This window comes from Macrobrachium rosenbergii, chromosome 4 (genome assembly GCF_040412425.1).
Source record: "Macrobrachium rosenbergii isolate ZJJX-2024 chromosome 4, ASM4041242v1, whole genome shotgun sequence".
Classification (NCBI taxonomy): domain Eukaryota; kingdom Metazoa; phylum Arthropoda; class Malacostraca; order Decapoda; family Palaemonidae; genus Macrobrachium; species Macrobrachium rosenbergii.
Window position 1 is genome coordinate 26,595,001 of NC_089744.1, and position 27,381 is coordinate 26,622,381.

Consider the following 27,381-nt stretch of genomic DNA (forward strand, 5'->3'; position numbering starts at 1 on the left):
CTTGAGCGCTGAATGGCCGAAAGTGCCCCAGTGCTTGGCTTGGCAGCTTAAATTTCATAAAATCATGCTGTGGCATTAACAGAAAAAAGTTTGCTTTGAGCGTTTCTTGTTATTTATGAAAAGTGGCCAGTCGACATTGAAAATTATAAGGCCCATCAAGACAAGCCTTTGAAGTTGCGTCACTCAAGTTAAGACTCTTAAATGCTTATGGCGCCCATAAGCTTTTCCTGGTAGTCTGTGAGAATTCGGCGGACTGCATTATTTTTTTCTTCTGCGTTGTGCAACACCTTTGATTGAATATAATATATATATATATATATATATATATATATATATATATATATATATATATATATATATATATATATATATATATTCAGAAGTGACACATTCCCCACGTTTTTGTCGCTGTGAAAATTATTCGATGCAGTAATGGAAACCAAGGATATTAACAATTTTAGTGGAAATTCATAGAAATAGAGAATGATTCCGTCTGAGGAACATAGTACAATGTTTTTCTGGTGTTTAAACGTTAGACTAAATGTTGCAGAAATGTTGCATTCAGTTGCCTTTCTTCGATCTTTGCTAAATAAATTCTTGCAAAATCAAACTCGTAAATTTTACCTCCATATTTCGAGAACCACAAACTGAAGTGTAATAACTTCGCAACGTTTTTCAGCGGGTTTGAGAGTCAGAAACTCTGGTCATCTTTGGTTTGATGGGACAGAATCGGTATGAGACTAAAGGACTGCCTGCTTTAGACCTAGTGATAGTTCTTGTACGCGCTGAAGACCCATTATTTTAAGATAATAACGTTCTTAACGTTTATATTCTTTTACAGTGAAACATTCTTCTAAATTTTTTCGTAATTTGCATACTATGGGAACTCGTACTGTACACTACGTACTGTAAAGATCTTGAACAGGACACGATTGTTAGCACTTTTATCTTCTCTCTTGGAAACCCAACTTATTATGTGCGCGACAGTTCAGTAAACTCAGGAGGTCAGTAACTTTTTGCCCCAGCTAATCAAAACCCGTGGGTGGGAGTAGGACACCAGGAAAGCAGAAATATATTCGTACAGAATTCATCAGGAGACGCCTCGCTATTTGCTAATAATTATGCGTTTGTGTGACACGCCATGGACGAAAATTCATTCACGTTACTGCGTAGCATGATGTGCCAAAAGTTCTTTGTAGTTGTTTTGCAATTCATATCCTAAAAGAACTCTCTCTCTCTCTCTCTCTCTCTCTCTCTCTCTCTCTCTCTCTCTCTCTCTCTCTCTCTCTCTCTCTCTGAACGTTGTTCTATTTACATTCACTTATACTCCTACAAATTTATTCATCACTAACAGAAGAGATTATACGTCATTTCAAATTATTTTGGTTATGAATTTCGCCATGACTCTTTCACTTATTTTCTTTCAAGTTAAAGTTAATGTTCATGTAAGCACTCTGCACCCTTCATTAGCAGTAGATAACCCAGAATTGCAAGACCTGAATAAAGATTAAGAAAAGACATTTTTTAATATGGACTAGAGAAATCTAATAATCATGCCTTATAGTTCGTTCACATAACTATTAATAACATATTTCAACCTGAAAACTGCAAATGATCAAACACCTGGCTACGATGGTGAGGCTGGGTCCATTCTAGCTCTAAAAAATGTATTTGTATTCGGCAGGTATTTATGAATGTATGAGCGGCAATGGATTTTCAAACCTTCTCGTGGTCAGGTGGATAACGTGACCTCATTCTGTTACTCCGGGTGCGGGTTCTAATCCCACCATAGAAGTCAGAATTACTTCATTTTTTTTCATTTGGATCATTAGGTTTTGTAGTGGCAACCTTAACAAAAAAAAAAAAGTTAAGAAATTTAGAAATTATAAGAGGGCGTTGTGGTTATTACACACACACACACACACACACACACACACACACATATATATATATATATATATATATATATATATATGAATGTATCAGTGGCAAATGCATGTAGCATTTAAGATTTCTTCAGTTCATGGTTTGAGTAAAAATTTAGTGTATCATTTTAACCTATGCTGAACATAGAGCACTTACTACCTTATACATTAAAAACTGCCAGGGCATACACAGTAGGAACAAACATTTAAAAACAAATATTCCTTTTCAATGTAGAATACCTTCTTTCAGTGAAGAATAGCTCTTCTTCATTGAAAAAGAATACCTACTTTCTTCCTGGCAACTTCTTGCGCGCGCATGCCGTGACGTCACTATCTTCACACATCTGACGCTCCAGCATTTGAAGAATGAAGAATCAGTATGTTTGTAGCGGGCAACCGCTGTGCGGCAAGTCCTTTCTGCGTCAAATTAATGGTCTGTGTGTTAATTGTATTATTGTTCCGCTTCCATAACGCTGCGTATACGACTGCTAGGGTTCACAAAGGAGATTTAATACGAAACCATCAAGGTACTAGGAACTTTTCGGTCAAATAAGTTTAACAAGCTCATCTGCTGTTTGGTTTATGGCTCGTTTTGAGAATCCAAGTAAGCCATCTTTGACTATAAATTTCTAGATATCAAGACCAAATTTTTTTGACATAGGCCATTTTCTGCATTATGACAATTTCTGTAGAACGAGATTAGATAAGTACTTAACGAGTAATGACGTGTTAAGAATCGTGATAGCCCGAAAGCCTAACAGGCGCCATATTGCCTTCCCATCTCCACCCACAGTGCTCTTTCATGTTTCATTCTTATTATCATCCATTCCAACGTAGTATCCTCTTGTTTATCATCATTTTCTGCCGAAAACTGCATATAATTATGGACTTTGTTTTATGAAATGCTTCGTTAGCTTATCGAAGACCAGCAAGCATGTTCCATCTGCTTTAGACGTTTGCCGTCATGATAGCTGAATAAACTTTAGTCTGTTCCTGAATTCCACTAGATTTGTTTTCCCTTACATGTAATACGAGATCAAGTAAAAATCCTCATGTGAAGATTAAAAATCCTATGGCACCGCCACTACCTCGGCGAAGGCTTGGCAATTGACCGCGTTTTAGTCACTCGTAGATTCCAAGGTTAGCATGTTTGATTTTCGATCTAATGGCCCAAGCATAAAACCAATTTTATCATCGTTAATACGAAAGATGACTTCGAATTGAACCAGGAGGTCTAGTTATGCTCATTATATAAAGCTCAGTGAATTAACGATAACGTATATGCCTAGTGACACGCGGTATCGTTTGTAGTCTTAAGAAGTTTTTGGTTCTTGTATAGAAACTGAGACTGCCGTAGGGGGGTAGCGCCGTCAGTGCACGTCACGTGGTGCAACTTAGGCATTACTTGAGGGTCTTTGCAGCGTTCCTTAGGCCCCTAGCTGCAACCTCTTTCATTCCTGTTTCTGTACCTCTGTTCACATTCTCTTCCATCCGACTTTCCACCCTCTCCTAACAATTGTTTCACAATGCAACTGCGAGGTTTTCCTCCCGTTATACCTTTCAAGCCTTCTCGCTATCAATTTCCCATTCAGCACTGAATGACCTCAGGTGCCAGCGCTTGGCCTTTACCCTAATTCCTTTAATCCAGAAACTGAGAAGGCCTTTGCCATACAAAGCTGATTAAATCTTGGCTTAGTTTTAATTTCATCCCCTTCAAGCCAGATGTTGAATTTTAAGCCTTCGGTCGTGATATCAAGGAAAGTGTTAAAAGATGGCAGTACTTTGTATCTATGACAATAACCGACTATTATAGTTTATGCTTCCAAGGCTTTCCAGTATGCTTTTTAATGATATGTGACAGTTTCTAGACGACCTTCCTCCTGCTTGGTTACTAAACTTTCCATGTTTTATTTTCAGGTACAGTCTTCATGTCGATTCCAGCGACTGCAGGCAATAGTGAGTACCGTGTTCACATAGCTGGGGGATAACTGATCGTTTTAGAACTTAGGTACTAGGCCTACAGCTTCATAGCATATGTGGGTTTGTAATCTGAGTGAGTAAGGATATACATTGTTGTTTTGCATGTACACAATCACACACACGTATACTGTATGTATATATTAGTTGTACTGCAATGTCAGTGTAATTCCCCAAGGTGAAATGAATTATATATTAAAGGGTATATGTGCGCTCTCTCTCTCTCTCTCTCTCTCTCTCTCTCTCTCTCTCTCTCTCTCTCTCTCTCTCTCTCTCTCATATATTGTATACATACATACATATATATATATATATATATATATATATATATATATATATATATATATATATAATATATATGCGTATTTGTCTCTTGCAGTTTGTTTATTGCTAAATTACTCTCGCCCTCCTTCATAAACATCAAGTTAATTGAAAATTAGTCATATGTCGTCACGAGGATTAGTTTAAGTTTATGTCAAGCCTGAGCGTTTTAGAGATTCATAACAATGACACACCTCCCTTCCATAATTTACTACATCATCGCAGTAGTTGTCAAGTCCAGAGTTAAGAGTGAACTCGAATAACATACACATGGTTTTTTTGGCCCTTTTTTTTTTTTTGTCTTGCTCTCTGATTTGGCTTCATGAATTTTCGTACACATTAGAGCAAGCTAAGAAACACTGGAAACACCGCGCATTGTTACCTTACAGTGTTATTTCATCATCATTATTTTATTATTTGGTAAACGTCCTTCTCGTCACGTGTTTATATGTTTAGTGACTGTTTCACTTGTAGCTCTGACAATTCTCGTCAGGTATAATGTAAGTTAGTGTCATGTAGACTTTCTTATGAAAAAGTGCCGGTTAATGTGCTACTTGGCGCCTTTCGTGGGTGGAGGTTATTATGACCACGGGCAACTGTTTTATTTCCACGAAATATATCGATCAATATTTTTTCTAATTTACTGGATCGCACTGTAAAAAAAAAAAATCAAAATGAAATAGCCTGAAGTCAAGCAAGGGATGTAAAATTTGACGAATTTGCAGCTCGAAAATGAATTCCATTTCTTCGTTTTTGTTTGATTACATAATGAGTCACGCAATTGTAGCGAGTTAATGACTGTGGTACGTGCACGAAATAACCCACGTGTAGCTGTCATTAAAGCCAGTTATTGACGCTCCTTTACACGAGTCTTCTTTGTTAGCGTAATGAAGAGATACTTCAGATTAATTCATAACCTAAATGAACTCGATTTTCGTTCTTATTAGACTTTTGGTGAGAACTGGTTAAGGATTTGCTTTTATCAATGACTTACGTGTTTCTCTTCAAATTTGATTGATGACATTGTCTCAGGGGGAATCAAGGAACTGTTAGCAAAGTTTGCTAAGATTATAAGAAATTGCAGATTTGAATTTACAGTTGTTTCAGGCCTGTAATATCATAACAAGGCTTGTTTTCACTAGGCGCAAGCACGACCAACGATTAGGCCTAGCGTTCCAGCCCTTGGATTATTTAAGTTTTTGGTTATGAGAGCGTTTCTTTCGACATTTAGCCAAACTCTCATTCATTCATTCATTCATTCATTTCTTGCGAGAAGAACGCAGACAGTATCGAGATGCACGACTAACTTGTACGAAGACCGCGGTCGTACTACATCATGCGCTCTAGTCATAGCTGCCAAACTTCCCCGTAGGGGGTAGTGCCGTCAGTGCACCTCATGAGGTGCCCTGTAGGGATTACTTATGGTTCTTTGTAGCGTCCCTTCGGCCCCTTGCCACAACCCCTTTCATTCCTTTTACTGTACTTTTCCGTTCATATTCTCTTTCTTCCATAGTACTCTCCGCCCTCTTCTAACAACTGAGTCGTAGTACAACTGCGAGGTTTTTCTCCTGTTACACTTTTCAAACCTTTTTACTGTCAATTTAAGTTTCAGCGCTGGATGACCTCACAGGTGCCAGCGCATGGCCTTTGGCGTAAATTCTAAATCCTCGTCTATAGCTGCCGTACTTAAACTGTCTTCCAAACTGAATTGAATTATGGAAAGAAAGCTCAGAAGTTCTGTTTCATCTTTCAGTGAATGTCAAGGTATAGGCTGTGTAAAGAAATGACAATAAACCGCCCGGGTATGCTGACTAAATATGGATTTAATTTTATTTCTGAATCAGTTTTTGTGTCTGTTCTTCACCATTACTGTGACCATTCATCATTGTGCTCCTCCTCAGTAAAAAATGTGTAGGAATCAACAAATGAGAAAAAAAGTCTCTTAACTGAGAGAGAATGCAAAATTGCCGAAGAACAAAGTGCACAGTGAAGTTAAAACCCAAGTGGAGACTGTCGACTCACCTTGGCTCATTGTCCCCACGACCACAGACGACGCAGTTGTCATCGTTAGTCGAAGTTGCATGAATGGTCGAGTGAAAATTAGTTGCTACAGAGACAGAAAGAGTATATAGGTGATTAAAGTTGGTTTCCCTATAAGGAAAGCAACTTTAATCACTTCCTCTTTCTGTCTCTTTAACAACTAATTGAGTAGGTGATTAAAGTTGATTTCCCTATAAGGAAATCAACATTAATGTTGATTTTCCTATAAGGAAAACAACTTTAATCACTTAAAAATCTTTCTGCCTCTGTAACAGGTAATTTTCACTCGACCATTCATGCAATTTTATCAGCTCTTTCTTGCATTGTCCGTATGATGAAATTAATATGTATAGAATATAGATTTTTTGGTCATTAATATTCTTTATGACGTTATAAATATATTATATGTATATATATTATATATATATGTGTGTGTGTGTATTGTGTGTGTATATGTGTTGTGTATAATATATATAATTTTATATGTATATATGCATACACACACACACACACATATATATATATATATATATATATATATATTATATATATATATATATATATATATATATATATGTATGTATATACACGTATATATACACTAACTATCCATTGCTCTAACGGTTTTTTTCCTCTGAACCCCATTAACTTTCAAAATTAAACATTCATTCATCCGTACACATTAATTTCATTGCAGCAGCAATTCTATATATTTATTTGACCAACTGCAAAATGAATCTTCCTTTAATAAGTATTTTTTCATTGCCATGGATTCAATGAATAGTCACCGAGACATTTTAAACCATACTTTCGCTCAATAATCATATATAGGATACAGGGGTATATTACTAGTGTATCAAAATGGATAGATTTGAAATGTTCCAATGATTTAAAATAGTGGCATTAAAGCTAATGCATATTATGCAATATTTAAACAACGTGGACAAGTATTTTTGAATAATAGTGTGTTTCTTTCATGGATGTACCATAACTTAATAGGTGTACTTTCTAGAATTTTTCGCTTGTTTTCCACTTTGAAGGATTTTTTTTATGTAGTGGCGAAGGTGCTGTAGCGGAAGTGTTTGTGGTAGAAATGTAAACATCCCTCCGATGGCTTGTAACGAAGTGAGAAATCAACTCTTGAAATCAGTATATATTATGTATGTTGATTTGATAATACCTTGAAAAGCCCAAACTAAAGTCTCGTGAATCTAATATCTGCAGGTAGAATAGGATTGATCAGGAAAATGTGTTTGTCGTAATTACAGAGATCTTAACATTTTCCCACCTAAACATTGCTCCCTCCCCCTTCATGCGTCCCCGTAAGGGGGTGGTGCCGTCAGTGCACCTCATGTGTTGCACTGTAGGCATTACTTAAGGGATTTTGCAGCGTCCTTTCGGCCCCTGGCTGCAGCCTCTTTCATTCCTTCTACTGTTCCTCCGTTAGTATTCTCTTCTTTCATCTGACTTTCCACCCTCTCTAACAATAGTTTCTTAGCGCAACTGCGAGTTTTCCTCTTGTTACACCTTTCAAACCTTCTTACTGTCAATTTCCGTTTCAGCGCTGAATGACCTCATAGTTGCCAGCGCTTGGCTTTTGGCCTAATTTCTATATTCTACTCTCCCTTCATGTGTAGGAATACTCCCTTTTCGTGTTTGTCTTATAAAGATTTTTAGAGAAGTTGGAAAATTTACTGTAAAAGATCAATAACAATTCATTTTGCATCTATCTTCGCCAGTAGATTTACAAAAGTCCATTTCGTGACGCTGTTCAATGTAGTCAAGAATTTTACATATTTGTATCAATGCGAGGTGTTGTCAACTCGACGTAAGCGTGTACATTTATTATTTGACTGCCAATAGAACAACTATTCTATGAAAAATATTTTTAAAAACTTGAATAAAGCCGGTTGACATTGCTTCCCAAAACAAATAATTTTCGTTTATTATAAGAGAGTAAACTAAAAGGTTATTGACAAAAAATAAATAAACGAAAAATGAAAGGACGACCGTTGCTCAAGAAAAACATGGAGGTGAAAAGAACATTATTTTGCTATTCTTATCATATGTTTTGCTGGAGAACTTGGTATCCTGAAGGATCGTAGAAATGTTTTAGAAAAAGATATACTCGTAATATTTGCCGTCATGATTTTATATCTGTTTGTGTGTCTGTCACTCGTTATCATAGAAGTGGCAGAAAGAATAAATGTGATCACGAGAATGATAGATTCATGTTTTACCCTATCGTCTTCTGTTTCCTCACTCTATCGGGAACTACTGTCCTCTGTCATTTTATTGAGAAGTTTTTAAAGAATGACTTCCCCTTTCTAAACTGTAATTAACTAAAAGCTTTGCCTCGTATTGATTCCCATTACTGAAACAAAATGCTTGTTTGAGTTCTCACACTATTGTGGCAGTAATGAATCTGATGAGCCAAGCAATATGAAAGTGGATATTTGATAACGGAAAGGTTTTTACGAAGCGTTAACGAAAAATGTATCCAGTCAAACCCGGTAGACATAATATTGTATTGAGAATGGTATTTACTTCGATTACTAACTCTGGAATATGGCCACAATCACAATGTTACTTTCATAACACTCAGACAAACAACAAATATAAATAGATACTCTTATCTATTGACCAGAGTGAATTCACCACCTCAATTTGGAACCACCTTGACGTGAGGGAGCTCTTGAACCCCAAGAATCTGTTCCCGGGTTTGAGTCCAAGAGTCCCATAGACCATTATATATTTCTTTGAATTAATTTTTGTGGAATTTTCCGCTTTTGCTAAAATTTATTGAACCTGATAAACAGGAAAAGATATCATAACTGGGATTGGGTTTATATCCGAAGCTAAATAGTGGGAACTGTGGTAGGACCATCAGCTGCCCGATAATGTTTGGACCTGAGAGATATCAGGCGGAACTATTCTTTAGGGCCGGACTACGGATTCCAGGGGGTTCCGGTTTTGGGGATAGGACTCTCGGCATTCTATCCGGTTTGCCCATAACACGATTAGAGTGGGGATGATAGTATTCTCGTAATACCTTCGGTCCTAGCAAGCAGGTTTGGCTTACACTTGGGCCACTATAATCGTGTTGTGCCATCCCCTGCGGGGTAGGGTAGAGACGTGGACATTTGGGAGTCAATTCTTACTTGTGCCATTGGTGGAGGGATAATCCCCTTGAAAGGCTGATGATATCTTTTTAAGGTTTTCAGGTTTATTATTATTTTTTTTACCCCTCTCAAATCTTTATATCTAGCATTTATAAGGATTCGAGTACCCCTGGACCCTCTGATGGTGCTTTTCTGGCACAGTTGACGACCTCTGCACCCACCTTGGAGATTGAAATTTCTCCAAATGTTGATGACTTCTCGCAAAATTAATTGACAAAAAGCAGTAATAACAAATATCCTGATTCCCCTCCTGACTTCCCCTCCCCTGGACCTTCTAGCCATGCTTCATTGATGACGACTTCAAGGAAGGACACGGACTTCCCTAAGAAATCTTCATCCAAAATTAAATCCTCAACACAGCCAGGTTTTATGCAAAATTTGAGAATGCTCCATATCGGAGACTTGCCAGTCTGTTGTGATTATGAAATGAGCTCGACAGCTCTGAAATCATTTGGAACTGTTGTAGAAATCAGGATGAACTTTATTGATATTGAATCTGAATGGGAAGCATGGGTTACCTTTAGTAGCCATGATGAGGCTCTAAAGGCTAGTAGTATGATAAGTGCCACACAAATAGGTCAAGCTACAGTACAAGGAGCCTTAACAGACAAACAACAAAGACTCGGACGTTTACGTGCCATCTAAATGGGCTCAGGATAAACCAAAGAGAAACCAGAATGCAGAAATAAGGACTCCTAAACTTCCTATGTAGGTGGTAGCTTTAGCCAAGGAGGAAAATTATAACTACTATAAATTTTGCAGGGTTCCTCAGAAAAAAGTGCGAGGAATAAAGAGCGGTGATATTTCTCGTTTTGGGAAGAACGCCGTTCTTATTCATGCCAAATCCACAACCCAAGCATATATGCTGACCTCGTTGGACATAAAAAATGATGAAATGATTACGAAGATCAAGCCCCACTTAAGCTTTAGTTGTGGGAGAGGAGTACTATTTGATAAAGACCTTTATGACATGAAAGAAGAAGAAATTCTAGAAATGAATCCCAATTCAGTTTGGAGAGTGAAAAAGGCAGCTATTGCCAACATGATCATTTTAACCTTTGTAGACTCTGAAGTACCTTCTCATGTCATATTTGAAAATGAAAGGCTACGAGAATGTCCTTTTCAGCAAAGACCAGTACAGTGCTATCATTGCTTTAAGTTTGGCCACCCATCAAAAAACTGCAAAAATGATAAAATTTGTATAAACTGCTCTGGTGTCCATCATGATGATAAATGTAATAGAAAAGCAAAATATGCTAATTGTCAACTGGAACATAAATCCAATAACAAAAATTGTGAAATTTATAAATTTGAACTGTCTGCACTAAATAAAGCCGATACAGAGCATATAAGTGTCGGTTTTGCAAAAAATAAAAAAATTAGGTCAACAATCTATGAGCTGTGCTGAAGTTCTCAAGCCACTACCCGTATGTACCACTATGGGTGCAGTGGCAGCACCCTCTAATGTAGCAGGTGCATCAACCCCTGTGGTAGTGGCCCAGCCATCTGGGTCAGGTGCTCGGCCTGTTGAGGCTAGAGCACAAGCTTCCAAGGAGGATAAGATGGCACGTAACCCAACCACCTTGGAATTGTCTCAGGCAGAGTCTTTACTGATTTGATGGAGATTGAGGAGCAAAAGCACCAAAAGAGGAGACGTTCTCCCTCATTGTCTCCTCCAATTAAACATCCATCACTTAGTAATAGATACGAAGCACTAAGCTCGATGCAAGAACCCCAGCCTGAATTTAAATAAGCTGACAAGAAAGGGAAACAAAAGGACACCAGTAAATCAACAGATAATAAACCAAACCTGTCAAGACCAGTCCTCTCCAAATCATCTCTTGATAATACTCATAAACAAAAGAAAGTAAATGAGAAGGCTCCATTCAAAGGGCCTTCCACCAAGCCCAAAAAAATAGTTTTCACGTCAATGCTACAATGGAACTATAGAGGTCTTAGGGCTCAAAGTGAAGAGCAGAATGAACTGCTCCAATACCATAGTCCAGGTATTGTGTGTCTCCAGGAAAGTAAGCTTGGAAGCACACAGTGTAATCCTGGGTTAATTTACATCATATATAATTCTCCACCACCAGTCGGAGATAGAGCTAAGGGAGGTGCAGCAATTATTGCACATAAGTCGTTGCAACAATTCTTGCTATCAATACTCATCTCCAAGCTGTAGCAGTAACTTTCATTTTAGACAAGCAAATTACAGTTTGCTCCAGCTATCTTCCTCCTGATTTGGATTTCACTTATAATGATATTCATTTACTGATCAATCAGCTGCCTACTCCTTTCGTCCTCCTTGGTGATTTTAATGCTCACAATCCCATATGGGGTGGGAACACGACAGATGCCAAGGGTAGGATGTTGGAGGATATTATGGATGATCACAATATCACTATACTGAATAATGGAGCCATGACTTACCATAACATCTACTCCGATACTCATTCGGCTATCGATCTGAGCTTTTGCTCATCTAGTGTTCACATTGATTATGAATGGTCAGTAAATGAATATCCAAATGGGAGTGACCACTTCCCAATTAGCATAAAAACAGCTAAGAACCAGCTCTCTGAGTCACCTCCCAAATGGAAGATAGATGAAGCCGACTGGAAGAAATTTAATGAGTCTGTTCTCGTGGACAACAATATATAAAATCATTTCCATCCATCTCAGAGGCATATAATTACTTCAATGACACTACCATTAACATTGCAATTGACTCTATTCCAACAACAAAAGGGAAGCCCTCTAGACCAGCAGTTCCTTGGTGGAACAAAACCTGCACTAGTAAGAGGAAGGTCACTAGAAAATGCTACAAAAAGTATGAGGAGTGGAACTGCCCAAGCCAAAGTTATTTACCAACATGCTGTGGCCAAGCAAAATAAATATTTTAAAAAAGCGAAAAGAGAGTCATGGATGTACTACATTAATAGCATTAGCTCAAAAACACCATCCAAAATGATCTGGAAAAAAATTAAAAAACCGACTGGGAAGTTTGTCCCTGAACCTCTGCGTACCCTTAAGATAAATGGTGACCTAATCACCCAACCAGAGGGGGTCGCAGAAAAATTAGAACATTTCTCGAGAATATCGAGTAATGAGAACTATTCTGTAGAATTCCAAGACATTAGAAATGCCCAGATTCCTCTTGATTCAAGTGTAAACTGTTTTGAACCATATAATGCAAAATTTACACTGCAGGAACTCAAAGATGCCTTGCAGAATACCAAACCATCAGCCCCTGGTGAAGATAAAATACTTTATGAAATGCTGAAACATCTCCCAGAAAAGTCAGAAATTTCTTTTAGATATAATAAATGAAATCTGGGAAACTGGTATTATCCCTCAGAGCTGGAAATTATCATTAATCCTCCCTATGAAGAAACCAAACAAGGATCCTGTTTTACCCAGCAGCTACCGACCAATGCTCTCACCAGTTGAGTTTGTAAGCTGATGGAAAAGATGATTAACACCAGACATGTATGGCACTTAGAAACAAATAAATTGCTTTCTCCATTCCAGTTTGGCTTTAGGAAAAGTAGATATATTCTAGATCCCTTGCTTAGGCTCTCAAATCATATACAACAGGGTTTTGCTAAACAGTGCCAAACAATAGGAGTTTTCTTTGATTTGGAAAAGGCATGTGACACCACATGGCGTTATGGTATTATAAAAAAGTATAAGATGGGCATTAAAGGAAAAATGATCAGATTTATAAATTCGTTTTAATCAGAAAGATATATAAAGGTAAGAGTTGGGAATCATGTATCACGACCTTTCTTACAGGAAGAGGGAGTTCCTCAGGGTAGTGCCACTACTCTCTTTGCTATTGCCATTAGTGGAGTATTAGAAAAGATATCATCACCAGTAAAAGGGTCTTTATTTGTAGATGCTTTGGCTCTGTACTGCACAGGATATGATGCAGCATCTACTAGCAAGTTCATGCAAAGAGCCATCGATAAAGTAAGCAAGTGGGCTAATGAGCAAGGGTTTCGATTTTCCGAATCTAAAACTGTCGCTGTTCGGTTCTGCAGACGCCGAACTAAAGAAGTCATTCCAACGCTTACCTTAAATGGAATTATTTTACCTTACTCTACTGAAGTACAATTTTTAGGAATGGTATTTGATGAAAAGCTCACTTGGAATAATCATATTGACCAGTTAAAAGTGAAAGTTAAGAGATCACTAAATATTTTAAAAGTAGTATCTAACTTTAATTGGGGTGCTGATAAGAAATCGTTGTTATAATTCAGTATGTTTACCTAAGTTAGACTATGGCTGCCAAGTATACTCATCTGCCTCAAAGACTAAACTTAAGGAATTGGACGCTGTGCATAATATGGGGCTAAGGATCTGCACTGGAGCTTTTAGAACTTCACCCATTGAAAGTATTCTTGTAGAGTCCCATCAGCTACCACTGGACTTAAGGAGGCATGAGCTAGGTCTGAGGTACACCTTGCGGCTGCAAAGCTCAAAGGAGAATCCTTCTTTTGAGATCTTAAAACAGTGTGACTCAAGGCTTTTTGGATCTAGATCTTCAATACCATTTCAAATCAGACAGCTGGGTGAACTGGAGGATGAAAGCATTAAAGCGCAGAAGATCCTACAAGTTAAACATCCTGCTATCCCTCCATGGTTTATTCCAGCAATAGATGTCTGCATTAAAGAGACAAAGAAGAAAGATCGTTCGAAAGAAGAAGTCAGAAACAAGTTTTTGGAGCACGATGAGAGGCATATAAATGACAGGAAAATCTATACTGACGGATCAAAATCGGAAGATGGAGTAGGATGTGCAATGGCGTGAGAGAGGGAATCATATCAAAAAGTTATCAGACTCTTCAACCATTTTCACTGTTGAAGCAACAGCCATAGTTGATGCTTTAAATCTTGCATCTGATAAATTTAAATCCACAGTAATATATAATGACTCAAGGAGTGTTTTAAAAGCCCTACAGAAGTTTAACCCTACCCATCCCTTAATTCAAATGGCTCAAGAATGGCTTTTGTTATCTTTTTGTTCGCCACAAATCGGTAAAGTTTTGTTGGATTCGTGGGCACACTGGTCTAGAAGGGAAAGAACTGGCTGACAGTAAAGCAAAGGATGCTGCAAGATGTGATTTCTTAACTAATAAGGTGCCACATTTGGATATGCATCCAGTTATCAGACGATACATTCGTACAAAATGGCAGCAGAGACGGACTTCCCCCATTTTATCCACAAATAGGAAGTACAGAAACATTAGAAAAAGTATCGATTTTTGGAGTTTGGGTTTTAATCGTAACAGAAGATTTGAGATCATCCTAACACGGCTTAGATTGGCCATACCCGCTTCACTCATAGCTATATTTTAGAGGGAACCAGTGCCCAAGTTTGTGCTCACTGTGGTGGTCAGTTGAGCACATGCTGGCGCACTGTCCTAAATTTAATCGCCTGAGGGCAAAGTACTTACTAACTGGGAAGACTATTTTAGAAATTTTAAATGATGACTTTGAGGGCTGGTTATTTTAATGACATATGATCTTAGTATATTTAATAAAGGTTTTAGTCATATTTATTTTATATACTAAATATATATTTTGAATATAAAAGCTTAATATATATTTATTTTTTGTTTGTTCTATCCAGTATATTCGTCATTTTTTACGCTCATATATTAATACTGAATTTTACTAATATGTCATCATTCACCTATTCATTATCGATTATATCATTAATTTAAGTATTTCACCTTCATTACGGCGCTGAATAATCGTGATGGGTTCCTGCGCTTGGTCTTCAAGACCTAAATTTCATAATCAATCAATCAATCAAGAGTGAATTCACGAATTATCTGGCCACAGATAATTCATTAGTTGCTATAACGTTATGCTGTATTTTAGACAATAAGCCTAACAACCTTCTCGGCATCTGTAGTTGATTATAGCCTCCCCCCAACAACCCCTGTTACCTAATTTTAAGATTATCCTCCTGTCGCTGAGTTTTGTAATTGGCTCTGTTCTCTCGAACATTAGCGGAAAAGTTTTTGTTTCCTCGTTATTACCATCGGGGAGTAATATTATTTTTCCCCTCCGGTGAATTTCCTGTCATTAGACTATTCATTCTAGTAATTAGGCGGATGCTTTGTACGGTAATTTTCTCTAGAAATTCGTCAGGTTTTCAGGTAAAAGTCCTTTTTTGGCTACAATGGATTGTATAACGTAATTAATAGAACGTAAGAAAAGCAATTTAGTAATGAAACAACGTGAGCCTTACCTTCTTTCGTCTTTAATTAGGTCTGTCATCGACGGGAGTCCGTAAGTGGGCTGTCATCATTTGATCTTAATGAAATATAGAACCAGCTTGTCGGTATTAGAAAAGGATGAAGAATAAAGGAATGAATGAATAAATCAATAAATAAAAAAATACAATCTTCCAAGAGTAACGTGGGAGGTACATCTCTATTTAGGTCAGCTGTCATCCAAAATATTGCCAGTACAATGATGCAGGTGAACCCAGGTGATGAAGAGGTGTGAAGTGCTCCAGGTATGGCAGGAAAAATGTCAAGGTTAGTTGGAGATGAGGCTCATAAGTGAATAACTACATTCCATGCCTTTTCCCCCCTTTTTTTTTCTTTTTTATTTCTCATTTTATTTATTCAGTGTGTCCTTTAGGGCGAGACAGATTGATGTCATAGGCCCTACATCGCTTACAGAGGCCTATTACTTAAAGGAAATTCAACTCACACCGACACAGGTGATTTCTCAAAGCTAGCGAGTAGAATTTCCGCGATGAAAAATCCAGTGGAAATAATGGAAATGTTTTGGCTTGTGTTCAAATATATGCGCTTACCAACTTTCCATATATCAGTCTGATAGCAGACTCTTGTTTCATTTCACAGATAGAGGTCATTCTTATGCTGTCAGTATCAGTTTAAGTTAGGAATGAGGTAATTGACGATAAAGCGAGCCGCAGTTGTTTAGATAATTGTGTGCAGGTTCCTGTATGGTTATCGTTTATTGAGTGAAACATGATTCAAAACGAGTTGGAAGTAAATATTATACAGTATCCTGAATTGGCTTTATCAAAGTTCGTATAAAGTTCATGGAAATATAAATTAGTAAACAAGTGGGTACATAGCGGAGTAATCGGGTGTTTTATGAGTCATCATTTTTGGGCAAGCAAAAGAAAAAATGTAAAAAAAAGAGCAAATGCAAAACTATAATTGGAATGTCGAATAGTGATTATATGTAGAAAACATTGTAAAAATGCTGAATCAGTAGATACCTTAGCTCTTCGGTCAGTATCATAATTTCACCGTTTTTTTAAGATTCCTAGAGAAGAAAAAAATATTTATAGATAAATTTAGTGTTTTTTTTTTAGTGTATCTTGAGCACTGCAGTTTTACAGGTGGCGCTTTGGAGCCATCGTTTTTTTATCATGGCCTTTTTTTTTATGTTTTCAATTTCGATGCTCTGTTTTCGGAATGGCAGTGTTATTCGAGGTTGTAATTCATTGAAGAACAGGAATAGAAATTACTACAGAATAGAAATCCACAAAGAATATTGTGGAGTTGTTATATTACTTCATTTACCATAAGTTTTACTATAATAAGTAGAAAGCAAAAGTAAAGCCCTGATACGGGTAAAACTTAGATAAGTTTCAAGTGAATCTTCTTAGTCTTTCTTTTTATATATCTTTTTTAGTGGCTACCATAATTATCCTTTTCCATGGAAAGAAGCCTTTTAAAGACATGTTATGGTACGTATAATGCTTGCTTGTGAGATTGTCGACAACCTTTTCTTTTCATGAATCCCTGGGTGAAGGGTGCCATATCAGGTCACCTCACGCAGTGCACTGTAGGCATTGCTAAAAGTTCTTTGCAGCGTCTCCTCGGCCCCTAGCTGCAACCCCTTTGTCCTTTTACTGTACCTCCGTCCATTTTTTCTTTCTTCCGTCCTACTTTCCACCCTCTCCTAACAGTTGTTTCGTAGTGCAACTGCGAGGTTTTTCTCCTGTTACGCCTTTCAAACCTTTTTACTCCGTTCCCCTTTCAGCGCCGAATGACCTCATAGGCCCCAGTGCTTGGCCTTTGACCTAAATTTTATGTTCCATAACATTCCATTCCATTCCTTTTCACGAAAGAAATCTTAAAAAAGATGTTGTTTTCATCATAAGCAGAATCCATAATGGGTTTCCAGTGCACCTCAGGCTTTGCAGTGTAGGCGCTACTTAAGGTTCTTTGCAGCGTCCCCTCGGCCGCTAGCTGCAGCCTCTTTCATTCCTTTTTACTGCACCTCCATTCATATTCTTTCTTCCATTAACTTTCCACCCCCTTCTTACAATTGTTTCACTGTAACTACAAAGTTTTCCTCCTGTTACACCTCAGTAACCTTTTGCTCTCAATTTCCTTTCGGCGCTGAGTGATCTCATAGGTCCCAGTGCTAGGCCTATGGCCTAAATTTTATATTCCATTCCATTCCATTCCATTCCATTCCATTCCTTTTCATGAAAAGGAAACATAAGAAATGAGTAGCTTTCATCACAAGCAGAATCCATAATGGAGTCCGAAACTGGTACCAACCCGAGCATCGTCAGATCTATCATGCGTCGAGGTGAGCGAACATAATGACGAAGCTAAACAGTTATGCTGTAGCATCTTTGATCGATTTGCTTACCGATGTAGCAACCTGCTATGACACAGCTACAGGAACCGAAGAAGCCACCGCGTATCCTTTGAGAGGAAACCTCTGCTGGATGCAAACCGAATAACGCTTGTGGGATTGCTTGTACTTGACCATTGAGTGATATTGAAGCCTCTTCGAATATAACATAGAGATTTAGGTGATAGGTAGGAATTATCGAGTTTTTTTGAGCTTAGGAACAACACGTTAAATAGTTATGAAATAGTAAATGTGTCTGCGTTTTGTTTTACTAGACAGCGGATTTTTTTCTGCTACTGAGAACGTTCAGAAATGAGTTTAATGTGATTTGAGGATAAAGTTAAGTAGAATAATAAATGTATATACAGAAAGTGTCTATCTAGATTTTAAAGACGAAAAAGGTAAGAAAACAACAGCCTCATGACAAAACTAAACGGAAGCCACGCAGTTATTTGGGCTTCTTTCCTTTATTTTCTCTGAAAAGTTACTCCGTCCATTGTTCTTTTCACTTAATAGAATCTACCCTCCTGAGTAAAGTGAGCTCTGAAGCAGCGGCAAACTAAACTTCTTCATTTGAGAAAGAGACTAGATTTTCAAGCAGTATTTTTTATCATGCATTTTGAAGGTTTACATATAATTTTCTTATAGTATTTGCTTGTCAGGAAAGTACACAAGATTACAGTAAGTTCAGGATCTGCGCATATATTATTCTGAGATCCATTTTGCTCGTTATTCTCTCTCTCAAAATACAAATACACATACTCGAATTTATATGCCTGTACGTGTATATATAGAGTTCCTCGATGGACGAGTCGGTAGAGTTCTCGGCTAGCACTCTGCTAGGTCCGAGTTCGAGTCTCCGGCCGACCAATGAAGAATTAGAGGAATTTATTTCTGGTGATAGAAATTCATTTCTCGGTATAATGTGGTTCGGATTCCACAATAAGCTGTAGGTCCCGTTGCTAGGTAACCAATTGGTTCTTAGCCACGTAAAATAAGTCTAATCCTTCGGACCAGCCCTAGGAGAGCTGTTAATCAGCTCAGTGGTCTGTTAAACTAGGGCATACTTAACTTTATACGTGTATATATATATATATATATATATATATATATATATATATATATTAAATATATATTATATATATATATATATATATATATATATATATATATATATATATATATATATATATATATATATATATATATATATATATATATATATATATATATATATATGTGAGAGAGAGAGAGAGGTAGGTAGTGTGATAAAAGGAAAACAGAGAAGGAAAAATAACAAATCAGCAGTGTCCTCCATTACTGTCATTTCCGTGAGTGGACTGTGTTTAGTATGCCATTATAACCGAATACGTAACATAGTGAAAACTGCAAAACTACTCCCTCTATCTATTTATGTATTTATTTATTGGTTAGACGCCGATCAGCGGAAACCATACAGGAGGCAGAAATTGTGATTCATCTTCATATGGAAACGTTTCTTTGTTTATTCTTAGCTCCGGGGATCACCGGACAAATATAGTATAGGATCAGATCCTTTCTGTCATAGGATTACAGAGGTCTTGAGTGACAGATGTGAGTAGGGTTGGGACATATTTCTTCCAGTTTTAAAATCCTTTTTTTTTTTTTGGAAGGTGGGTGAAGGCCTTATTTGACTTTCAACTTTATGTGAAGGATAAAGGACATTCTATTCAGTCCTGTGGTTAATAGATAAATGAGACGTGCACTCAAAACTTCGTCTGACCAATCGGCGCTGTGTTTTTTTACCAGATGCATTTTCTTTTTTATTACTATTTATATTATTATTATAATTATCATTATTATTATCACCATTATTTTTTTTTTTACTAGGATGAATGAGATTTTCGAATGTAAGTTCGGTTTTATTGTGCTGCTTATAGAAGAGTAAATTCTGGAAAATAACCGGTTAATATTCAGTTTGCAAGACTGCACAGCAAAATAATTTTATTAATAGTAAACAAATGGATTTATTTTTTCTGTTATTTCCCTCGCCAAACTGAGTCAAAAGATACAGCAAAATATTTTGATTCTTCCATCTTGCTGTCGAACCTCTCTAACTATTACTTTTTAGTGCAACTAACGGGTTTTATCCCAGTTTCACTTATAGATCCTTATATTGCATCGCCTTTATTTTCCGGATCTCTTTAGCTTGCTGTCCAACCACCCTAACTTCCTCTCTTCAATGTTTAAAACGCTGAATGACAATGTGCTCGGCTTTGTAGCTTAAATTGCACGATTTATTCATTTAAATAACGAGTAGGGGCGTGAGGAGGAGAAGTGTGCTGTATGTCCACAAGAGAAATTAAATTGCTTCAATTCGTCAGTTGCGAAGAATGGTGACAATAATTAGATCAGTTTCCTGACTTATTTATCGCTAATTCAGTCATTACTTCTCTAGGATCTTATTCGTTACTATTTATGCTCGAGGACAAAGAATAAAAGGGCATCCATACAGAAGAAAAAATTGACGAATACTCATGTTGACTGAATTTCGACGCAACCCTTATGAGGTGTTATGCAAATTTCACGAAGAAAATTAGAAGTACAAACTAGATATTTATCAGCGGAGGAAAAGTAGGGCGGACGGAGTTGATATTACTTTTTGCGAGAGTTCGTTAAGGCGTCCTTCGGATTAAATGGTTTCAAAGGAACCTACAGATAGTTAATATGGAAGAGCAAAACCCTCCCTTTCTGCCGTTTAGAATCTTGTGAGTGGTTTTGTGGTGTATAGACTTCGACTTGGATTCGTGGTTTCACTTGTGATGATCGTATAGGACTCCCTCGCATCGTATTACCATGGCTCTCATTATTTATTCTATGAAGCTATTGAAGCGTGTCTGCGTGAGAGAGTTTATACAATTATTTATGTGAGAAAAACAGTAAGTATGAGAGAGAGAGAGAGAGAGAGAGAGAGAGAGAGAGAGAGAGAGAGAGAGAGAGAGAGAGAGAGAGAGAGAGAGGATATAATTGTTCGTTTGAGAAAACCATAAGTATTAGAGAAAGAGACAGAATGCAGTTATTTATGTGAGAAAAAAACAGTAATTATGGTTTAGAAAGCGAGGTGGTACAGTTATTCAACTGAGAAGAATAAAAAGGAGAGAGAGAGAGAGAGAGAGAGAGAGAGAGAGAGAGAGAGAGAGAGAGAGAGAGAGGATGCAGTTAGCCCATACATGTGAGAAGCAAACTATGAGGGAGAGAAGTTGCATCTTGAAAAAGAAGGAAAGAACAAACGGCAACAAGCAGTACCCTTCCGAGAATCTCTGCCCTCGAAGAGAATCGGTCCCAGTTTGTAATCATCCATAAGAGGTTTACAGCGGTACGACTAATTAGGAAGGTTAATGAAGGTAATAATGCGCATGCTAAAAAGTACTACTATGTATTTCAGGAAGTCTGAGTCATGGTTTTTTGCCAATATCTTTCAAATTAATTGATGGACTGGTGTGTTACTATGCAACAGTGTGTTTCACACCCTCCGCTAATTTTGGGAAACAAATTCAATTTCAAAATGCAGCTTTTTCAGGCACTTTACTCTTGAATTGGATGGGGTAGCCGGCAAACTGATTAACACTTTCGGACCTACGAGCTTGGGTCCTACTGAACTTGTCCTGAGTATCTACTTATAGTAAATTCCTCACTACCCCAACTTCCCTCTTCGACTCCACCATTGAACTTCTCCCTACTCTTCCTTAACGTCATTACACCCCGGGCCGTATATTACTTTCTTCATGAATGCGTTTGTTTTTATTTTGTTTGTATAATTTTGTGATGAAAAGTTATTTCATGTTTATTCTAAATTCAGTGTTCTACATATATAATAAAAAAACAATGCGTTAAAATCACAGAACAACTTATAACCATTTGAGACGATGTACACATCATAGATGTATGTCAATAAATCAATTTTATCTTTCCCTTATTCCCTTATATATATGACCATGAAATATAACCAAAAGCAATATCTTACCTATTCAGATTTATTCTTAATTTTTGGGCAGCTTTCTTCCGGTTGTAAACTTCAATTAGACGTCTAGCAAATACATTTCTACATCCACGGGGACATTTCAACATGTATATAAGCCATAACTCTGAACAGCGACGAGACAACCTTCTCCGTAGTTACTGGATACACAAGTGGTGAACCCGTCGTTTAACCCGACATTTCCTTCATCAGCTACAAAGATTTTGGAGACCCCTAAATTCTGTATAACCACGTAGGTCGTTAGCTCATTTCATCCTGCATTGCTCAGTTGAAAAATTGCAATGCTAATATGTGCCTGAAAATATTCCATTACATAACAGATATTGCGAAGAGAGAGAGAGAGAGAGAGAGAGAGAGAGAGAGAGAGAGAGAGAGGGTGGAGAATGAAAGGAAAGACAGACTGGGAAGTGAGGTTTAAAGAATGAGGAAGGGTGGGTGATGGGAGGGACAAGTACCCCAAGAGTGCTTATCCGAATGAATTCGTAAATCTTGACTGGCTAGGTGTGGCTGTGTCCTAAAGTTCAAGAGCAAAGAGCTTTTAAAATCTGTCTCTGGAAATGGAATTTTTTATAAAAAATTAGGAAAGGGCGTGAGAAACTTCGTTTTAAAGTACCATACCAATCAATCGATTGGTTTGAAAGATGTTGGCAAAAAACATAACTCAAACTTCCTGAAATACTTAGTAGGGGAAGAGTAACAGAGTAATTATTGCCTGAACAGAATTGAGAAGTTCAAAGTCTTAGGCTGCTTTCGATCATAAATGAAAATGAGAGGCATGGAATAAGTGATTGCTTTTCTGTAGCTGGGTCAAGGTTCAAAGGTCATTGACAGTTCTGCTTATTGAATCGTTTTCGAATTTTTAATCTCCATCTTTTTATTATTTTTGATTTTGAACTTTGTTCAATGATACCTAATGATTTCATGGTATTTAGTCGGATGTTGTTGAGGTGTTATGAGGTATTTCAATTGGCACACGCACGCAAATATAGCCTATATGTTTGTATATATACATTAACTATATATATATATATATATATATATATATATATATATATATATATATATATTATGTGTGTGTCTAAATGTACGTATATGTATATATACACAAGCACACATATATATATATATGTTTGTGCATTATATGTGTATAGGTTATATAGACATATATATATATATATATATATATATATATATATATATATATATATATATATATATATATATATATATATATATATTTGTATATATATAGACACATGGGCTATATTTGCGTGTGCGTGTGTGTGTGTATGCTAAGGTACAAACGAGAAATATACTGGACCGAACTGAATTCAATTGAAATACCTCTTAATACCTCAACAATATCTGACTAAAATCCATGAAATCATCAGGTATCATTGAACAAAGTTCAAAATAAAAAATGATAAAAAGATAGAGGTTAAAAATTCGAAAACGATTCAATAAACAGAACTGTCGATGACCTTTGAACCTTGATGACCCAGCTACAGAAAAACAATAATTTATTCCATGCCTCTTATTTTCATTTATGATCGGAAGTTGCCTAAGACTTTGAAATTCTCAGTTCTGTTTAGGCAATAATTACTCTGTTACTCTTTCCCTAGTACTTTTTAGCTTGCGCATTATTACCTTCATTAACCTTCCTAATTAGCCGTATCGCTGTAAACCTCTTATGGATGATTACAAACTGGGACCGATTCTCTTCGAGAGTAGATTCTTGGAAAGGGTACTGCTTATTGCCGTTTTTTCTTTCCTTCTTTTTTAAGATGTAACTTCTCTCCCTCATAGTTTGCTTCTCACATGTATAGGCTAACTGCATCTCTCTCTCTCTCTCTCTCTCTCTCTCTCTCTCTCTCTCTCTCTCTTACCCTTTTATTCTTCTCGCGTGAATAATTGTATCTCGCTTTCTCGCCCATAATTAGTTTTTTCCTCAAATAAATAGTTGTATTCTGTGTCTTTCTCTCTCTCTCTAATACTTATGTCTCTCTCTCTCTCTCTCTCTCTCTCTCTCTCTCTCTCTCTCTCTCTCTCTCTCTCTCTGTTATTCTTCGCATGTGAGTAATTGCATCATCCCGCTTTCTCCCCCATAATTATTATACTCGTATATATGTAAACTGGTATTACAGTAAGTGTATTTGCAATACTCACACACTGACCCCTTTAACCTCTCGTATTCATCTCCATATTCACGGCTTTGTAGTAACAAGAGTGGCTATTTCAAGTATATTACATATATATATATATATATATATATATATATATATATATATATGTATATATATATATATAAATAAATAAATAAATGTGTATATACGTGACCTAGGTGACCTACACGACTTTGACCTTAGTGGGATTGGCTAAGGCTGTACTTCGATCACGGGTAGAATTCTAAATTCCGGACACACTAGGACTCCTTGAAAACATTCAACTTTGCAGTCAGAAGGCTAAATTGGAGTATGCAAACTGCAACCTTCCATCAGACTGGCAATTACAAAAACTAACCTAAATTCCAAGACATTAACAATTCGTTTCACTTGTACAAATCGAAAACAAATATTATTACAATTTGATTTTCAGTATACGGAACTCTCATGAAAACACTGTATATTGGATATTCAAAACTCCATGAAGGTTTGTAAAATCCCTTTCACCCCCAAAGAGGAGCAGAGGTCCTGCCAGGGTGAAAGTGAAGAACAATCCCCCCCCAAAAAAATAAAAAATAAATAAAAAAACATTTAATGAAAGGGGTCTAAATCACTCTGATTTAGAATGCTCTGATTTTGCATAAAAGTATTGCCCAATTGTCCAGAGCTGCAAATATTTCGCGTCAAATCTCGATCATGAACGTATTCCATTTGCCAACAACCGTATCTATAAAAAAAAATCCACCATTGACTCAAATTGTCTCAAAAAAAAAAAATAAAAACTGCTTGACATTTAAAAACTTAAGGAATGCATTTGGTTCAAACGAAAAGCTAATGAAAATACCAGCTTACTCACAATTTATCATTATAGTTTATTTATAGTTTACTAATAATAGCAAACAGATATGAAAGGAATTCCTGTCATTATATCATCACATATATTTCCCCGCGCAAACTCTTAGGTATCACCAGACAATAAACTATAATAAAATTCCGATTAAATAAAATTGTTAAAGAACTCTGATACACATCAGATCACTTGTGAATAGGCAGTGATAGCAGTTCAAGTTACTTTTTCATATAATTATATATATATATATATATATATATATATATATATATATATATATATATATATATATATATATGAATGACCATATTTTAACAATTTCAGCTAAGAAACTTGAACTGCTATCATTGTGTATTCACAAATGATTTGATGTGTATCAGAGTTCTTTAACAATTTTATTTAATCGGAATTTTATTATAGTTTATTGTATGGTGGTACCTATGAATTTGCGCGGGGAAATATGATATGATGATATAATGACAGGAATTCCTTTCATATCTGTTTGCTATTATTAGTAAACTATAAATAAACTATAATGATACATTGTGTGTAAGCCGGTATTTTCTTTATCTTTTCGTTTGAACCAAAATCAGACTGATTTAGACCCCTTTCGCTGGTTTTTTTTTTTTTTTTTTTTTTTATTGTTCTTCACTTTCACCCTGGCAGGACCTGTGCTCCTCTTTGGGGATGAAAGAGGTTTTACAAACCTTCATGGAGTTTTGAATATCCAATATATATACAGTATATTTTCATGAGAGTTCCGTACACTGAAAATCAAATTGTAATATTTTTTTTTTTTTAAGTGAAACGAATTGTTAGTCTTGGGATTTAGGTTAGTTTTTGTAATTGCCAGTTTGATGAAAGGTTGCAGTTTGCATACTCCAATTTAGCCTTCTGATTGCAAAACTGAATGTTTTCAAGGGGCCCTAGTGTGTCCGGAATTTAGAATTCTACCTGTGATCGAAATACAGCCTTAGAATGAAAGAGAACACGAGCTTAACATTCATTAGCTAATGCCACTAAGGTCAAAGTCGTGTAGTCACCTAGGTCACGTAATAAAACAACCGAAAATCCTGGTTTTTCTGTGCGTGAGCTCGCGTTTTTTTTTTTAGCATAGCTGTTGAAGAATGGTTGAACAAAATTTTTATGAAACTAGCGGATATATGCATGAGGTGACCTTGACGTCATGACCTTTTGAGAGAGTATACATACATAGTGAAGATAATGTTTCCATGGCAACAGGCCGTCTGTTCTGAACCGAATTTCCCTGAAAGGAATGATTCTCATGAAAATTCTGTAGTTAATACTGGTATATCCGCCAAGTTTTATCGAATTCTAAATATCCGGTCTTGAAATATCCTGTGAGAGGAAACAGGCACGGATGAATCGTAACATTTTAACTACTGTGACTTGGAAAGTTATTAGTTGTTAATGGGGGAAATATTGCAAATATAACCAAGGCTTGTGCTCTATGTCGGTTGACCCCGTATGGGGGTAGTGCCGTCAGTACATCTCATGTGGTGCACTGTAGGCATTACTAAAGGTTCTTTGCAGCGTCCCTTCGGCCCTAGCTGCAACCCCTTTCATTCCTTTAACTGTACCTCCGTTCATAATCTCTTTCATCTTACTTTCCAACCTTCCCTAACATTTGATTCGTAGTGCAACTGCGAGAATTTCTTGCTGTTATACCTTTAGAACCCTCTACTCTCAGTTCCCTTTTCAGCGCTGAATGACCTCATAGGTGCCAGCGCTTGACCTTTGGCCTAAATTCTATTATTCTATGCCGGTTGGGTTAATGCAGTGAAAACATTCATATGTGATCAGCTACTGCAAGAAGCTTTTGTTCCCAGTTTATTACAGTTTGGATATTTGTTGCAAGTGTAGAACTTCAATATCTTGATTAGATTTAATATCGAAGAGTAATGCTTTAGAAATCTGGACGAATAAATTTATATTGACCTTCTTGAAATGTGATGACAGCGGTATGGCTGGTGTTTCGATGGTGCGATTATGTTTTGGCATTTGCTGCCTAATAACTGTAGTAGTAATAATGAATTTATAATACTCCCCTTGAAATATACTCCTACTTTACCTTTGTAACAGCAAAACTTGGAGGGTGTGGCCGATTTAAAAACAATGAATAAGTTGTACAAGTTTTATGAAGTCATCACGTGTATAGGAAAAGGGACAGTAATTCGTGCATAGTTATTTTAACTAATTATGCAGACTAAGCTTTAGCTACATATGAAAAGTAGTC

The 27,381-nt window shown here is 36.7% G+C and overlaps 1 protein-coding gene across 1 annotated transcript in view; it reads left to right on the plus strand.

The window, feature by feature from the left end:
• The window catches only part of LOC136831420 (uncharacterized), a 550,888-nt gene that overhangs the window by 89,235 nt on the left and 434,272 nt on the right, over positions 1-27,381 (plus strand). Inside the window, exon 3 of the transcript XR_010850870.1 lies at positions 3,843-3,881. The gene's annotated coding sequence lies outside the window, so the exon portion shown is untranslated. The remainder of the gene's footprint in view (positions 1-3,842; positions 3,882-27,381) is intronic.